Source organism: Malurus melanocephalus, unplaced genomic scaffold (assembly GCF_030028575.1).
Source record: "Malurus melanocephalus ecotype Western Australia unplaced genomic scaffold, MMel_1.1 scaffold_14, whole genome shotgun sequence".
Taxonomy (NCBI): domain Eukaryota; kingdom Metazoa; phylum Chordata; class Aves; order Passeriformes; family Maluridae; genus Malurus; species Malurus melanocephalus.
This window is the reverse complement of record NW_026623246.1, coordinates 1-15,007: the sequence shown is the minus strand read 5'-3', so window position 1 is coordinate 15,007 and position 15,007 is coordinate 1. Positions and strand designations below refer to the sequence as shown.

Genomic DNA, 15,007 nt, shown 5'->3' with positions numbered 1-15,007 from the left:
GCCTCTGCCCCTTACACCTAGATAGAGTCCTTTTTGTTTTAACATCCAATTTCCACTGACTCATTGACAATCCTTGTACCTTTGAGGTTCTGCCAGAATCTTCTATAGCCTAATTAGTTTCTTTTGTATCTTGGTGCGTAAACTCTGATGCATTTGTATTCTCTCATAACTCAGTTTTTTGCTAGACTTCAAGAGCCTCTCTGTGCTTCCTGGTAATGGAACTTTGTAAGCAAAGCTGTCCAATACCTGTCTTCAGTATTTGAAAAGCGGTCTCCTTTGGGCAGTGATATTAATCTTACCTCAGTTTGACTGGAAATACATCTTCTTTGACGTATTCTGGGATGACAGTTGTGTTTTTSAGGAAGACGTTCTATTGATCTGGCAAATCATTTTGCCAGAAACAAGTGTGGTCATGTCTCTCTTTCTTATAAACCAAGCCCTCCAAAAAAACATTACAGAAATTCTCTCCAGCACTTAAGTGCATAAATTTGCTGTTTGTACAGTTGAATTTGATCTCATTTCTGATATCCAGTCCTGAAGAACATCCAGGTCTTCCCTATGGGAATTGTTTTCAATCTTCTTTATTCTCTATGCGTTCCAATTTTATGTTATCAGCATATTTCATTGGAATGCTCCTGTATTATTAATGCAAATACCAAGTTGGCAGTTTTTAGTTGATACTGGAAGACCCACACTTCCAACCTTGTCCTGCTTGGGCCTCACTCAGGGCAGTCACCAATGTTTATGTGACCAAACACATCTGTGGTCCTGCTGCCTTTTTGGCCAGGGCGAAGCTCTGGAAAGCTGAGCAGCCACTGCCCTGGGTGCTGCTCTGCTGTTCCTGCCCTCCCTCCCCTCACCAGGCCAGTTCATGTCTAGCTCAGGTGTTTTGCTGTTGGAAGAAGAAATACTCAATTTTTGCCTCTTCTGCCGAGCAGGTGTGCTGCTCACTGCCTCCTGCCACAGGGGTGAGCCTGCCTCTTGTCAGGTTTTTTTACCAATTCTTCATTTTTTCCAGCTTGATTGCCACTGAGGTGGAAGAACAGCAAGACTTTATGCTATAAATATAACATAATCTAATCTCATCTCAGTAATTTGTAGTTTTTGAACATGCTTACTGAAATTTATGGTGTAGATAATGTKGTCTCTTCCAACCTTACCAGTTCTGTGATTCTGTGGTTTGCTTGCCTAGAAAATAACTATGCAGAAGAGGATTTGACTGATTTGGTATCTGAGTGTGGTAGTAAATACAGCCTGCATTTAATTTATATATGTTTGCCTCAGGTCTGATTGTTTTTTCTCCTTGGTGTTTGTTCCAAGTCCTTGTGTCCTTGGAGGCTGGGATTGCTGTTACCCAGAGCCTTTTCCTCGGCATTGCTGGAGCTGCAGGGCTCGCAGGGAATGTGTGGAGTGTGTGCACCTGGAATGTGAMCCTGCCTGGGCTGCAGCTCCCGGGGCCCAGGCTCTGCCCACCCGTGCAGCGATGACCTGAGCTCACCATGGTGGTGGTACAAGGTCACGTCATTGCTGTGCCACTGTGTCCTTTGAAGCCTGCCAACGCAGCTGCCGTTTGCCCTCAGATTCCAGCTGGTTTCTCATCCTTCTCCTTTTTTCCCTTTTTTTGAAGTTCAGCTAACTTCTGTGCTGTTCACTTTTCTATTTGTTGCTAAAAGTCTCTTGAATTACAATCAGTGCCAGTGGTTGGTTTTGAACCTTCCATGAGGAAACTCCCCTCAGTTTTCCTTGTCCCACCTTCTGGTGTTAAAACTCGGTGTATCCCATGCACTGTGTAACTCCATTGGAGGTGCTTGTTTCAGTGATTTTTATGAACATTTTAGGAAAAGTAWCCTGCAGGCTTTGCCCTTTTCAAATGTAAATGTTTAATCAGTGCTTGCTGAGAGGAGGTACAAGAACACATGCGCGAGGCTTATGGTTCTTTTTTTCTTCTTTTTGCAGTGACCTGCTGTCTTCTGAATATCTTGAGAGGCATATCGAGCAAGGTGGGAAGACAGTGGAAGTTAAAGTAAGAATTTCCTTTTTATGCTTTTCTTTTTTGATTTGCTTGGCTTTTGATGTTAATGCAAACACACATATTTTTGTGAAAGGAGAGATAACTGATTTTTCAAGTGATTTGTTTTACTATTCTGAGGCAAGCATGCTTCATGTTTTCTAACTTTCACTTTTAAACAAGGCAAATGAACTCCATTGTCAAATTTAGTACATTAATGTTTATATCAAAAGGGTATCCATGAAAAATGTATAATAATAAGTTTTTTTTACTAATAAATATACTTCACTTTTGATACCTATTGAAGAAAATCTTGTTCTGGTAGATAACCTTTTCTCATTGTAATAAACCCCAAGTGTGTTAGTTTGTTATGAGTTTCTTTGTAAATTTGAGAATAGCAAGATTTATTGTATAGTTTCCAAATATCTATTCACCAGTTGTGGGTTTCTGTCTGTATGTTTGTTGGCATGTTGACTACAAGATGCCATTTGTTGCTGTTGTTTTGTGTGAGATGTCTCACAGCCTTTGCAGAAGTGTTTTGTTGTTTGCCTGCAAAATGAGAGATTTTTCTTGAAGACTTTCCATTTGTTAGGACTTATTTTRTAGATGACAGCTATAAATTTTGTATCAGTTGCTGTAGATTACATKGTGTGTATTATATATGGTACAAAATGGAAACTCTAAATTTGCTTATTAGGTAAACACCGCATAAAAGTTCGTTCAAAGTTTACATTTTATTAGAAGAAATCCCCCAAATCGTTTTACTAAATCTGAGATCACATAAATGCCTTGAAACAAATGCACTAGCCTCTGCAGCATGAGAGTGGAAATGGAAATGGAAATGGAAATGGAAATGGGCAAAGCAGTCCTTTATCCAGTGGGTAGATGAAGATCCATGTTTCCTTTGGTTTATTCCCTTCTGTCATTTGCAAATAGGAAATCTGCTCTTCCACTATTGTCAAGATAATAGTCTGCATACATTATCAAACTGAGGCAAACACATATGTGTTCCATTAAATTGCAAAGACTAATTTCTCAGCTCTGCTCTGCAGTCAAGAAGTCTTGCTTGACTGAGATTCAGAATATGAGTCAAAGCAGAGTTAAAGATAATAGCTGATATTAGTAAGAACAAAACAACCCATTTGTCTGCATTAAGGTGTATATGCAAGTTAGCTAAGTTAATCCATTCAAGCCTCGTCACTGAATTGTTCCTGATGAGCAAGCCTTRATCAAGCAAGGAAATGTTTGAAATCAGTGGCTGTTCACATCTGAGTACTGTTTAATTGAATGGGGAAGTGATGGGAGGATCAGGGGTCAAAAAATGTTCTGGATAAAACAGCTCCCAGCCTCAAGGGTCCCAGAGATTATTTCCCCTTCATTTAGATGCTGAGCCGGGGTCAGGCTGTACCTTCAGGGATGGTGTCACTGCCTGGCTTAGTGCTCTCAAATCTGCTTTAATAGAGAGCTGGCATTGCTGCATTGAGCCTGATGCTTGAGTGAGCTGACCTGGGAGTGAAAGGGGCTGCAAAGGCTGTGCTGCAGAGAGGGGCTGCTGCTCCACTGTTGGGTTTCCCTGGTGTACCCATGGGGTAGGGGTGCAGGGGAGGCTGGGCCATACAGGTGGGCTCTTCTGCCCCCTTCTACTCCACTGCTCCAGGAGTTCTGCAGGCAGCAGTCATGTGGAAGCATGCTAGGAAAGAGGATGTAAATATTTTCCTGGCTTTGTTGCATCTGAGTGTGTGGGATTGACAGKGAGGGAAGCAGCTGCTCTGATGAAATGTCAGAAGAGCCTGGTGGCCACAGTCATGGGAACATTTTCATAAAAGTTCAGATATCTAAAGGTTTCTGGAAAAGTACAGGCTACCAAGTAAATTTTAATACCAGACACTGAGTGAAGTTGATTTCAGTACTGCTTAAAAACAAATCATGTCCCCCTGACCAGTCAGTTTTTCAGAGCAGCAGTAAGTGCGCTGGAGAGCTCTGTGTCGAACCATTTCTGAACAGACTGGCAGTATCTGTTTTGCGTTTGAGAAACTGAGCTCTGGTTTTCTATCAGATGTTTTGAAAATCTTACTGCAACTACAATAAATTTCCACAATGGTGATTTATTACCTTTGATCACTATGGGAATTGTTTACCATAGCTGGTAACATAATTATTATACCAGATTTTAGGGATTGTGCAGACTGCTTAGATACTTATTTAAAAATAGCTAGTAAAAGGGTGCAACTTSAATAAATCACAAAATATGCACTCTKCTGTGCAGCATATTCTTAAGCAGAAGCTGAAGAGGTATTTCAGAAAGGGGCCAGGTTTCTCTCAGTTGCCTCAACATGCTGCTCCTCACCCACCTCTGTGCAGTTTGTCTTGGGCTGTAGGCAGAGACAGAGGCGGCCTGGCAACGCCTCTCACTGCTTTGGTGGGAGAAATGGTGACAGAAGGAAAACATCCCTCTGCCATCCGCTGCCAGCTGCAGGCTTTGAGCAAGTTTTTACAGCAAACTGGTCTCCTCTGTCCTTGATCCTACTGGAGAGGGTGTTTTGAGCTGTGTTCATATTGCCCCTTGCATTTCTGCGTGCAAGGAGACACGTGAATTGCCAGTGCTGCTGGCGTGATATGAAAAGCCATGGTGATATGGGAGAGGACAGGAGCTGGGAGTGGCGGTGTGAAGGCAGCTGTACCTACACCCAGCAGCTCGGGAGTGTTACAGGCGTGGATGTGTCTGGGAAGCGGATCCTGCCTTGGCTCATCTGCCATGTGGAGTTGATAAGTACTTCTGCCAYTCCTCCCCCTCTCCTTCCCTCCCAGGAAAACTTCCTGTGCTGTAAAGTACATATGGATCTTCTGCATCCACTGAGGATGCTTTGGAGAGGGGGGCAGGGGAAGGGAGGAGCATTCATATCATTAAAAATACCATTTTTAGGTAGCAAAGGCATTTTTACTGTGAGAAGAGTCCTCAGTTTAACACACCTTTTTCATAATAGGAAGTTACATTAAATTTGATTTCTGCATAATTATTAATAYGTTAGACCATTGTGAAGGTGGAACATGTTACACATGTTTTTGCAGGGTGCCAGAATTTAGCTGCTGCAGAGGAGGGACTTCTTGTTAATTTGGCACAGTTAGGCAGCACCTAAGACATTTTTATTAAACCAGCAGCAGTGTACCATGCCTAAGAAAAACAAAAGGAGGTAGAGTTTGAATTATTTCAGTGTTTTCCCCCACACCCCCCTTTACTGTACATCATATCTCTAACTACTAGGAAAGCAGCAGTGTTGGCCTAAATTCCCTCTGGTAGCAAAGAGAATAATCAATTAATAAGAAAGAGAAAAACCCTTCTTGGCATTGCCTTTTCCTGATTGTGTCATTCCAGATCATCCTATTCTCACAGTGCATCAATACTCAACCTATGTATACCTGGTGTTGTTGCAGTATATCTCTGTGTCCTTTTATCTCTYTCTCTCCCTCCTTTTTTTGGATGCCATTCTGTCACTGATGCTGTCAGTAAGATGAAAGGCAAAAAACAGCTATAGTGCTGAGTAATTCACATTGCTGGATTTTTCTCCCTCRGAAGGAACAACTGATATCTATTCAGTGATATTTTCTCAATAAAATGTTTCAGTTTTCCTCTCCAGAGTGTGTCGAAAAAATTACTTCTGCTTGTATTTCCCCAAAACATTGGACAAATCTACAAGATCTTAGAAAATTGCTTTCTAAAAAAAATTAAACAATGAAAATAATTCAGATCCCCAGTCAGAAAACAAGTCTACAATGATTTGTGGTGCAGCCAGAATAAACAACCAGTGAACAGATAATTTTAACAATTGACTGCTGTGTTTCCAGTCTTACAGCAAAGTGCTTCTGCCACCATCTTCCAGTTAGGGCATCTGCTGTCTGCGAATAATCTCTTATTTTTGCTCAGTTTTTGGTAACTCACAGTTTTGTAATCAAAGAGGAAGGTGTTTCAATTGCCAGAAAAGCGTGTATGCTAAAGCAGGCTTTCCTGTAAGGAATTAAGTTTTCCCTTGAAAAGCAGAGTGCCAGTTGGGCTGGCAGAGAATGGGATGGGAGTGCAGGACTCAGCCCTGGGAGCCTGGGGCTGGTGGGGAGCTCTGTGTGTTAATTCCTGAAACTTGCACAACCTGGTGATGAAAACTGAAAAGGAGCAGATCATCAATAATGCAGGAATTCTATATGCCTGTTTCTGGCAGAGCTTTTTTGGCTGTGTCCAGAGACTAGAGGAGTTGTTGGTATCAGAAAAATCTCTCTGTGGCTTGTTTGAGAGAAAACTTTGAATAAGGGTTCCTGTAATGTCATCAGATATTCTCTCTCTTATGCCCTCAACAGAGCTCAGCTTGCCTCATGGCAAATTATTAATAAATCTAGGCCATAATCTACTTTTTAGTGATASCAGTAAACTAGCTGAAGAAGAGCTGATAGGGAGTCTCTGAGTCTGACACAGTTTAGCAAGGGGTTCTTGCATGATTGATCTTCAGAGTGCTCTCATCACATGTTTTCATTAATGACTTATATTTTAAAAAAAGGATGTATATGTTAATGAAGTTTGCCAACAGTGCAAAACTGAGAAGCATTGCAGGGCACAGAAGGATCAGCTGGAGAACTGAGTATCTGTGACCAATGGAATAAATAAAAACTGAATAGAACRAACGGCAATTCTTGCTTCTTGCAATTAGGGACTAATTATAGGTGTTTTTACTGTACAATGRAAGTTCTTAAATTGAAAGTTCCACAAGAACGGGAGGATTAGAGTGTAGTTGTGGAACAGGGAATGGCAGGATGGAAGCAAACTGTTGTCTCAAAATATACCGGTCAAATTACTTCCTGTAGGTTTTGACTGGAATTAATGTTATTGTATGCGTCTTGATGAAGAGTTGACAAAATTTTTTAATTTCTGTCTGTTTTCAGTTACTGTGGACATCTTTTTTTTTTCTTTTTCTTTTTTTTTTCTAGCAATGTCATGCTGTCATATTGAGTCAATAGTCAATTGATAAATACCTCACTTTCCTGCTGTAGCATTATTTGAATTCTTGAGGCAAACCCTTTGGGGTTTAAAAAGCATAGTATCCTCTGTGGGATACCGGGGCAATATAATCAGCCCTCATATATAATTCATTTGCCTGACCTAATGATCCTGCAGTCTATCACTTTTAATGTACATTTACAATAGGTTTTTTATTTCTATCATCTGATTTTCCTCCCTGCTATTGCTAACTTACTTTCTACATACATCCTGCCACTAAGAAGAAGAAAGTTAAAAGTAGCAGCTTTCCTTATTAGGAGTCATTCCCAGGTCATGGTTTTGAATATGCTACACTAGAATGAATCCCATATCATGATTCATGTAGGATTTTGCAGGTTTAATTATCTTGTCTCCCTTTTCTTTGTGACATAAAAAAAAGAAAATCCTGTGGGTTTAACTAGTCCTGCAGGGGAAAAAATTGTCAGAAGCTGGAAGTCTTCCAGAGCTTAAAAATTTTGCTGCAAGTGTGGACCCCAGTGCTGGTGGGTGGTTCTGCTCAAGTGAGAAGTCAAGCAACTCTGTGACCATCAGGGGTCACCTCTTGAGCATTCTGCTGCAGGAATGTGTTCCACAAAGAGGGCAGCTTGAATCTGCTTGAACTGCAGAAAAGTCTTGCCTGACCTGGTACACCCCATGAGTTATTTTCCATGAGCTGCAACATACAGCAAACATAGAGAGTGGCAGCAACCAAGTGTTCTGTGATCTCAGACCATACAAGAACCGAGTATGGCTAAGAGAAATTAATTACTGCTATAACATTAAAGAACATAAAATCACTTTGTAGATATTCTTATTAAAAAATAAAATTATCTTTTTGGGTTTAACTTAATCCCTTTGAGGGAGAATTAAGCTAAGCAAACAGAAGCTGCTGTACTTCTGAAGGAGCGCTTCCATGCAAGGCTTCAGTGTGCTTTAGCTTGACATCTTTACTTTCTTCGTCTTGACTTCTGTAAATAGCTTTGCCTAGACTTGTCTGTTGTTCCCTATGGATACCAAACTGGTGCTGTATTATAAACAATAGGTTAATGTTTCTAGACACAGCCTCGAGCTCTGTGAATTTTCACTTAAAGAGAAAGTTCTGTCATTCAGAAATAATGAGCCAATAAGGATATCAGAGTGGTATTGTTTTCTGTTTTCCTCAGAACTTTATGTCCTGTTGACTGATTGGTATCCACGTAGGTGTTGTGTTGTGTTTATAGTAATCTTGTAAATCACATTCTTTTACCTTGGCTTCAGATTTGGGGTAGGCTGATGAACTCATGTGGCACATCAGAATGGATACATTACAAGGAATTTTCATATCATCCCTTAAAATGTTCACTTCCATTTCCCTGAAATAGGCATGCAGGGATGGGGCAAAATGACTGTCACTAAAATGGCTTTTATGCCATGACTAAGAGACATTAGCCACTGCTACGAGGGCTATCTTAAAGACAACAGCAGAACAGGCAGGAAGAGGTAACCTGTTCTTCTCTGCCTTGTCTTTGTCAGGCAGCTGATAATAAAAATAATTTTCCATAACACCAAGGTAAGTCAAGGTAAGTCAAGAGGCTGTTTCCCAAGCAGATGCCAAGGCAGCTCCCAGAGCAGATGGTGTTGCGTTGGCATGAGCTCTCAGTCCACACCCTGCAGCTATGATCGTGGAGCATCTTCTCTCATAGCTGCTGGGCAGTAAACACAGCCCTCGTTTGGCCTCTGAACCGGGAAGCTGGGCTGATATCTTGTGCCATCTGCTGAAGGCTCCTGCCGTGAGTCACCGATGGCAGTTGGAGCGCGTCGCCTGCGCGCAGGATCCTGTCACGTACATGTGTGGCTCTGTTTGTTAAGAGTGCTGCCAACAGTCTTTAAACATGGGCATGTCGTGGAAAGGCTTGGAAGCGGCTGTGCTTTATCCTAATTTTGGAATCCATATCTGTGATTTTGGGATCTGAAACAGCATTATAACCTAATGTCACTACAGCGTGTCGGCTCTGAGTTATCTGAGTACTTGTGCCAGCCATCCTCCTACAAAGGGAAGGCACCGTTCACATTTTCAGAGCATTTGGCTTTCAGGCATCTGCAGTCCAGAGACAACTCTGCAAAGAGGTGGTGCCAGGTCCCTGGAGTTGTTACTGAGATGAGTGAAAGATGAGCCCAGGGCTCAGCAAAGCCCCACAGCAGGGCCCCTGCCAATTGCTGAAGTACATGTCAATTAAAGAATGTTTTCTCTCCTTGCAGTTACACAGGTCAAAGTGCCATTTTGACTTTTCTGTTTACATATAGAAACCCATTCGTAACAAGTTATTTTCTGTCACGGAAGTCAGTGAGCGAGGGTTCATTTTCTTCTCCTGTTGCTGTTGCTCGTGCAGCCTTAGTTTATGCAGTTTTGCTACTGGTGGCTCCACAAAGGGTAGTTCTTTCAGCTAATCGTTATCTGGCTGCTAATCATTATCTGGCATTCACAGAATGGTGGCTTGAGCCTTAGCTGGCCTTTTGGGAGCCTTCTGCTGCAAGGAAAGAGGGAGATATGTTACTAGGATGTGAATTAGACCAGCAATCTCCTTTCCTTTGGATAAATGAGTGTTAAAAGAGGAACATGTAGGAGAAGGAAGGTATTAATTTTAGGGTCAGTGCCCGAGTGTCGCATGAATTTTACTGCAGAAAACGGCTTACTTGGAGATCCAGTGTAGAGAGCAGATGAATGTGCATCTTTATTTTCCTCCCCTGGGAAGGTCATGGTGTCTGTGAGGCGAATAACAAACCCTGCCAGTGTATGGTCAGCAGATGCTTTCTGCACTGTGACTGCAGAGAAGAGTGAACTGCTGCCATTAATGACTGTCGGGGCTGTTCTTTTGCTTTACTTATTCCACCCTTCATTATGAGTGTTGGTTAATGTGTTTTTCATGTCTTTTGTGTCTGCTCAGCAGCTGGTGCCTCCCAAAGCAGGGACAAACTACCTTAAAGGATAAAAATGGGGATGGATTTTACTTGCGTTGCTGACATCTGTCTTAAAATCTTTTAATATCTTTGCCACACTACCTACCTGACAGGCTGCATGAAATCTTGTACTGACATGGGCAAAAGGGTTGCACTTGGTAAAGATGAGCTGTAGCAGTTTGCAGGGCAAATACCCCTAATTCAGGATTTTGCTATAATTAGCCAACTTAAGCGTCAAGATGAAGACTGTCTCATGAACTGGCCACTATCATAATGATTAACTTGTTTTAATTGACCCTAGGGTCCTTTTTTTATTTTTATTTTTTTTTTGATGTTATTACATTTTTGGCACCCCAAATCAATAATCATATTTCTTGTGAAAAATATGTATTTTCTGTACTGCCCTTGAACATTGCCACTGGGTTGTCCGTTGTGCTGAGAAGGTTCATGCAAGAAGGATAACTTAATCATCCAAGGAAATGGACAAAAAAGTGTTATGGGCATTGGCAGAGAATTTGTCTAGCATGGTGCAAACCACAGCATGAAACGTGGATGTGTGCCTTGTGGAGGCAAAAATGTTGAGCTTTTCTCTGCTGGAGCATTAACCTGCCTTTGGATATGGCATGAGGGTGTGCCTGGGTGTGTTGCAAGTTTGTGTCACTGCCATTGTCACCAGGCTGACCATGTCTCATAGGAGATGACATTTATCCTAATTTTCTCCCAGACACTAGAGTGACCAGGTTCAGTTTTAGAGCAGAAATGGGTAAATGTGCTTCTCACAGTTATGTCTGGCAGATGTTAGAAGAGAGATCTGGTTTCCTCTGATCTTACACTGAGCCATCCCCAGTAGCTGACCAAGGCCAGTGTGGAGGTTTGACTTGCTGAGATGAGCAATTACTGCTTTTGAGAGAGCAGAGAGAGGCTCCATTAGCTACAGGAAGCCAATAGCTCTTCACAAAACACCCTTGATGTTCTCAGCTGGACTGTTGTTGGTGCTAATTTCAGCTCTTAAGGGAAGTTTTAATTTTCATACAGGACCAGAATATTTTTAGGAAAAAAGAAAGGGGTTTTTTTTCAGCTTTTGTCTCACTGCTACAGATACCAGTAGGTAAGAGAGACAACCCGAGTCCTCCAGGCAGTGTTTCCAAGAGCAGAGTAAAGGTAGATATGATGATTATGTTTAGTCTTTTGGTGGTCTTAGATCTTCCACAAACTGCAATTTCTCCTCTAGTGCAGTGTATTTATTGCAGCACCTGCAATAAAACAGCTTTAGTACAGGTCAAACCCAGCACAGTTTCAGCTTCATCGCTATAGTGAGGTGACAACAGTAAATTTCTTATGTTACACATGCTCCAAAGAAAAAGTGACCTGTAGAGTCCCTTCGTGTGCTCTGACTCTCAGTACAGAACCAGACAGTCATAGACCCATTAAGGTTGGAAATGACCTCCAGGTTCATTCAGTGCAACCTTTGACCAAATGCCACCATGCCAACTAAACCATAGCACTGGGGGCCACATCCAGTGATTTCTTGAACATTTCTGTTCTCAGAATTTTGTTGCTTTAAGTACCCATACTGGCATAAAACCTGCAACCTTGGTGTTATTAGCACCATGCTCTAACCAGCTGCGATAATCTCTTGCATGAAGTACTCAGAGAAAAATCTACCTTCATTTAAAGAAATGGAAATAAATTTTATTAGCTTAAGTTAATTTTATGAACAGGTGTGAAGTGACGTATGTTATAGTGATAGGAACATAAGTAAGTACATAAAAAATATCTCCCAGATGTTATCATGTAGAAATGAATGTTTTGTAGTGATAAGAWTTGGTCCCTGAGAATGAGATCAGAKCTGTGTTTCTATCTCCACCAGAATTACTATGGACTCTAGTAGATTGTTGAGTTGAATTAATTTGACTAATTAAAATAGAATTTGTGTTTCTGAGTTGTATTTCTCCCAAACAAGAATTTAGAACTGTTTTTCTTATATTTTTCTTTTCTAGATCTGTATGCATAATTTTTTTCCCATGGATTTATTATAGAATAAATTAATTTGGAGGTACTGTCATGGGGCATTTATTTGATTCTCATTAGGAAGATCAAAACACACTTTTGAGCCACAGACTGGATTCTTAGTATGAAAAAATGTTCCTCCTGGTTGCAAAGACATGGTTTTGCAAACTAATGGAGCCTGAGATTCTATTTCTGGTACATATTAACTACATTTTCTGAGAACAAACCAATTTGTGTAATTACTCCAAATTCCTTCCACAGCTAGAAGTCTGTACAACTCCCTACTGATAGTCTTTTTGGGTATTATTCCCACATTCACGCACTTATTCCAGTTATATCTTTTACAGGAATACCACTTCAAGGGTACACTTTAGAGAGTATTTCATTGCTCATAAGGTTTTAGGTCATCCATGTAGTTTGAGGTTAGTTTTGCTATTTGCTTACTGGAGTGTCTCTTTGTTTACTTCTTATTCACGTATTCCAAAAGGACCTGAAATCCTTAAGCAATCCCATGATCCTGTAGTGGGGAACACCCCACAGACTGAAAGAAAGAAAATCTCAAGTGAAGAGAGCTTAAAGTAGCTAAGGTATAGGAACTGAATAGGTGTAGGAAAGGAGGAGAAAATGAGCCAAGTTTTCAGGAAAAACCAAGTAGGATGCAGTCTCTCTGAAATTAAATTAACTTAATACAGGTGGCTACAATGTACATGAGGAAGCAAAAATTAAAACCATCTCCTCACTGATACTTGATCTGTGCCCCAAATGCGCAATAGTGCTGAGAAATGCTGGTCCAAGGGTGATGGGTCATACACTTTGTTGTAGCCTGGTATGGTCAGCTCCAGAGCTCCTTCCCAAGGTGAGACAGGGAGTCAAACATTGCCTGTGTGGCACCAGTTTCCCTTCAGAAAACCATCAGAGAGGTGCCCGTGTGGGCAGCACAGGGGTGGGGACTGGCCACATCAGTCTGGTGACAGTGTCCTGTGTCTGCTCCAAGGACAGACCCCGAGGTGGATGGGCAGTCACTGCAGCAAGTGGAAGGAAAAATGGTGTGTGAAAGAAAGGAAATAATGAGGTTGGGAGAAACTGGGTGGGGGGAAAGGTGTAACACTGCTGATGGAAGGTAATACACCACAGGGATTGTCTTGCAGAGTGAAGCAGCCAGCCTGGCAAGGAGTGTCAGAGCCACAGTGTGGGGTCAGGGGCTGCATTTCTCCTCAGCACTGCTGATGTTGCTGGTTGTGGCAGTGGGACCTGCCCCAGGTGTGCTGCACTGCAGAAAATAACTTGAGGAGCAAAGAATGATTTCCATTGACCAGGCTGGTCGAGTGTGTTTCCCTGTGAGCAGCCATGCTCTGACAAACAGGCTCCTGTGCTGTCTTACAGTGCACCACAAACCAGAGGCACCCATATTTCATAGCTGATTTCAACAATAGTTTCCACATTTTGTAGAAAACAGAACAGGATTTCCTGATCAAAACAGAAAACTAACAACATGTCCTATGTATTTTCTTATCTTTAGCCTGATTTTGATTATTCTTTTTCATATTTGTAAAATAAAATCCAGCAGTATTTAATGTCAAGTGTCCAAAATGACTGCTGTGTGTGATGTAAGAGACTGCTGGCTTCTGAAAAAGCTGTAATTGTAATGCCTTTCCCTCCCTGCAGTAAATGGACATAAATATTCACAGGGCTGGGTGCATTAGGCTACGTAGATTATTCATACATTTGCTGGAACAAGTATTTGCAAATAAATGCTATTTAAAAAAAAAAAAGAAAAGCCCTGAAAACCTCCTTCATAGTCCTTTAACCAATGTTAGTGCATTACAACACAGCTGAATTTGGCAAGGCACTAATAGGGAAGTTTTTCTGAAGAGTAGATGGCAGTGAGAATTTAAGGAATGTTTGAATTGTGTTTCTAATTTTGCATACAAAATTGACATTGTGCAATACTGAATACATTTATTACAAGTGCAGTAGGGCTTACATCCCTATCAGTGAGACCAAGGGTGGAATTTTTTTGAGTCAAATCTGCTGGATTTTAGTTGAAATGTATACATTTTATTTGCAGAAGAGAAGAGGCAAATATTCATTTTGATTGTATTCCATTGCTACTTAGTTTTTCTTAGTTTCATTTGTTTTGCAGCACTCATGATTACTTCTGATTCAGTCTTTTTTTCCAATCAAGGATTATTATTATTTGGTAAGCATACCTTTCTCCTAAGAGAAAGGAAATTGCCTCACCCTCAGAGCAGAGTTCATCTTGTCTTATGTAGTCATATGCAGAGCAGATGTTGAGTCTGAGCCCCTGCTTCCATCTCTTTTTCTAGTTAATGAAGAAGGATGAGCACTTCTGGAGTAATTTATCTCTGAAATCCTTGTCAGGATGTCAGGGATTCCATACTGAAATTGTGAAACACACCATTTGGTGTCGAGTGTCAAGATGATGGTGTTTGAGTATCAAACCGTGGCTCAAAGATGATGGGGTGAACATCCTTATGAGCAACAGTCAATTCTTGGTGCCATGCCAATGACTTGGCAATGTGTTTATGAAAAAAAAGCCTTTGACTGGATGGAGTGTGACACTGTGGGATGTCCCGTGGATTTACAGTCTCAATTTCCAATTTCAGGGAGGAGAACATTGCTATTATCAGGGAAAAATACGAGGAAATCCTGTATCATATGTTGCCTTGTCAACATGCCATGGATTACAGTAAGTCTGCTGTTTTGTTTTTACTGACCTTTGTTTATTACTGTTTTAAGCAAAATCAAGTTATTCTTAATAATATATGTATATAGTAAAATAAGAGCAGTTTATTTTCCTGCTAGATTGTCACCAATTAAGTACTCAACAATCTTCAGAATTCCCTTTTTTTTTTTTCCTAAACTGAGGACTTATGGCAGTGGCCAGGTATTCTTTTAAGGTAATTTATTATAGAGTAGAAGTAGCTGAAAACATCCTATTCTGCAAAAATAAAAACAAAGCCAATGAATCATTTGGAATTTGTGTTCTTTTCTTGTTGCTATAATGATTT

At 41.0% G+C, this 15,007-nt stretch overlaps 1 long non-coding RNA gene across 1 annotated transcript in view; it reads left to right on the top strand.

Annotated features, from left to right (window-relative positions):
* The window catches only part of LOC130583573 (uncharacterized), a 68,794-nt gene extending 54,132 nt beyond the window's left edge, over positions 1-14,662 (top strand). Inside the window, exons 3-4 of the long non-coding RNA XR_008966437.1 lie at positions 1,957-2,023; positions 14,603-14,662. This is a non-coding gene — a long non-coding RNA (uncharacterized LOC130583573). The remainder of the gene's footprint in view (positions 1-1,956; positions 2,024-14,602) is intronic.
* The last annotated feature ends 345 nt before the right edge of the window (positions 14,663-15,007 follow it).